The sequence below is a fragment of the Ictalurus furcatus genome, chromosome 5, assembly GCF_023375685.1.
Source record: "Ictalurus furcatus strain D&B chromosome 5, Billie_1.0, whole genome shotgun sequence".
Taxonomy (NCBI): Eukaryota; Metazoa; Chordata; class Actinopteri; order Siluriformes; family Ictaluridae; genus Ictalurus; species Ictalurus furcatus.
Window position 1 is genome coordinate 14,191,708 of NC_071259.1, and position 3,000 is coordinate 14,194,707.

The following is a 3,000-nucleotide window of genomic DNA, read 5'->3' on the forward strand; positions in this document are numbered from 1 at the left end:
CAGAATGCAGTAATAGCAGGTGATGAGGAACCCAGCCGGATCAATTACTTAAGAATTAAGAAACGCTGAGGCGGAAGCGTTAGCCCTTGTTGTGTGAAGACCGAACTCGTGTAAAGACCTGCGAGTATACCTGCGCAAGTCCACTGAGCAAGGACACCAACAAGACACCACTCACGCTGCTAAATATACTTTTTTCTCTCTTTATTCCTCTTGCTGTTTACCTGTTTTCACACTAACATGTGTCATCAGTTTATCCCTGTTATTTGCCACAGGCGCAGACCGCGGCACACTCCCAGAAAAGTATGCAACTTGGACAACCTACGCTCTCTGAATGTGGCCTCTACAGATTCCCTCTTGTTCTCTATATCAGACTTTGGAACTGCCAATCTGCCGTCAACAAGGCAGATTTCATTACTGACATTGCAACCCACTCCAACCTCAGTGTGCTGGCTCTGACTGAGACCTGGATCCATACTGAGAACACTGCCACACCCACTGCCCTAGCCTCCAACTTCAACTTCTCCCATACCTCGCGTCCCAACAGACAAGAGGCTGATACAGGTTTGCTTCTCTCCAAAACATGGAAATTTTCCTGTCTTTCTCCCTCTTGCTCCTACACTTCTTTTGAATTTAATGCTGTTACAGTCACTGACCCTGCCAAAATGCACTTTCTTGTTGTTTACTGTCATCCAGGTAAACTGGGGAAGTTCAATGATGAATTTGACATGCTACTGCCCACCATCCCAGATGATGGAACGCCTCTTGTGGTCTTTTTGACTTCAACATTAATCTAGACAAGCCACATGCAGCTGACTTTCTTGCTCTCCTTCCCACATTTGACCTCACACCAGCAAGCCACAAAGCCGGCAAACAGCTTGACCTCATCCTCACACGTAACTACACCACACACAATCTTCTCATTACTCCTCTCCACACCTCTGACCCTTTCTTTATCCGGTTTTCTATTTCTCTCCCCTCACCCCTTCACTGTCTCCACCCTCTATCTCCTTTCGTCGCAATCTTCGCTCCCTTTCCCCATCACACATCTCCTCTGTTGTCAGAACCTTATTTCCCTCTGATAGCCACCTCTCCTCACTGGACTTAAGTGCCGCAACTGACATGCTATGTTCCACTCTAACATCATCTCTTGACAGCATCTGCCCCTAACCTCCATACCTCCATCAACCTTTAGCCCTTGGCTCTCAGAAGCTCTGCGTAACAACTGGGCCAAACTAAGAGCATCTGAAAGGAAATGGCGTAAATCTCACAATCCGACTGACCTATCCAATTACCAAACACTTCTCTCCTCTTTTTCCAATAGCATCTCCACTGCTAAAGCCACATACTACCAAGAGAAGATTGGCAGTTCTCCCAACACCCACACTCTCTTCAAAACCTTTTCTTCTCTTCTCTGTCCTTCTCCTCCCCCTTCCCCTACCTCTCTCACTGCAGATGACTTTTCCACTTTCTTTTCCAACAAGGTTACATCAATCAGGAACCAGTTCTCAACCCCAGACGTGCACAGACTGGCTCCTGCTCCATGTAACTCCCAACTGGCTTCCTTCTCTCCAATTCTGAGACTGATGTCTCAAAACTCCTCCTCTCTAGCCATCCCACCTGTCTTCTTGACCCTATCCCTTCTCACCTTCTTCAGTCCATCTCTCCCACACTATTACTTGCACTCACACACATCTTTAACACATCCCTCTCTACTGGCACATACCCTACCTCATTTAAGCAGGCCTGGGTTAGCCCACTGTTTAAAAAAACATCACTTAACCCTGTTGCAGTTGACAACTACATACCTGTTTCCCCTCCTCCCTTTTCTTTCCAAAACCCTTGAAAGGGCTGTTTTTAATCAACTCTCCAATTTTCTCACACAGAACAACCTCCAAGACACCAAGCAGTCTGGCTTCAAAAGCAATCACTCCACAGAGACTGCTCTGTTTTCCGTCACTGAAGCCGTACGACTAGCAAGAGCAACCTCTAGGTCATCTGTCCTCATCCTACTTGATTTCTCTGCTGCTTTCGACACTGTGAATCATCAGGTCCTCCGGTCAACTCTCTCCAGCCTGTGCATCACTGGAACGGTGCTGCGCTGGGTGGAATCCTATCTCTCAGATAGATCCTTCAAGGTATTGTGGAGGGGAGGCATTTCTGAAACTCACAACTGGCGTTCCGTAGGGGTCAGTTCTGGGTCCACTGCTCTTTTCTATCTACACTATATCTCTGGGGCAGGTGATTGAGTCTCATGGCTTCTCATACTATTGCTATGCTGATGACACCCAGCTCTATTTGTCCTTCCAGCCTGACATCCATCCGTCTCTATACTGTAGAAACCGCTATCCTCATATGGTGTGCAATAGTTTTATTATTTACACGCTTTGTGATAGTTTTATTTAAGTATAAATCAACTGGACATAAAAACACAATTGCACATTGCATTAAACAATTTATTTACTGATTAATAAAATACTGTACATGTTAAAAGGTTTTTTTTTTAGTGGTCATGTAAGGAATGCAAAGGGTCAAGAGTCTGTCCTCTCCATGGCAATCTACAATAGGGGAGAAAAAATATCAGGAGTTTCTGATATAAAGACTTTTTTCATGAATATACAGTATGAAGGACAGATAGTTTTATACAGACATTATTATGTTACTATGCAGTTAGACACACATGCATTTGCGAACACTTTCTAAAATGTAATCCCTCAAGATTTGAGTAATGTGGTATACAATTACTGACTGCTCTAATATGTAGCTCTGCACAATCTGCCCCTTTTACTCCATCCATTAATGGACACATCATGTTCATCACACGTCAGTGTCACTATCCCCTAACTAAGATCTGCTCAGTGGTGTTCCTGAAGAAAGAAGTGATTCCTGAAGTTTTCTCTCCTACTCTAATCAGAATATAAAGGCAGTTATAGAAAACCAGGCGATACACAGGTAGTTGATCATTTACATACAGCTCACTGTGAGAAGGAAACACACAAACAT

General features: G+C 44.5%; 1 long non-coding RNA gene across 1 annotated transcript; it reads left to right on the forward strand.

Moving 5' to 3' along the window:
• The first annotated feature begins 231 nt into the window (after window positions 1–231).
• LOC128607713 (uncharacterized) lies at window positions 232–2,130 on the forward strand. Its single transcript, XR_008385955.1, has 3 exons — window positions 232–561; window positions 694–893; window positions 1,884–2,130. It is a non-coding gene; the product is annotated as an uncharacterized LOC128607713 (long non-coding RNA).
• The last annotated feature ends 870 nt before the right edge of the window (window positions 2,131–3,000 follow it).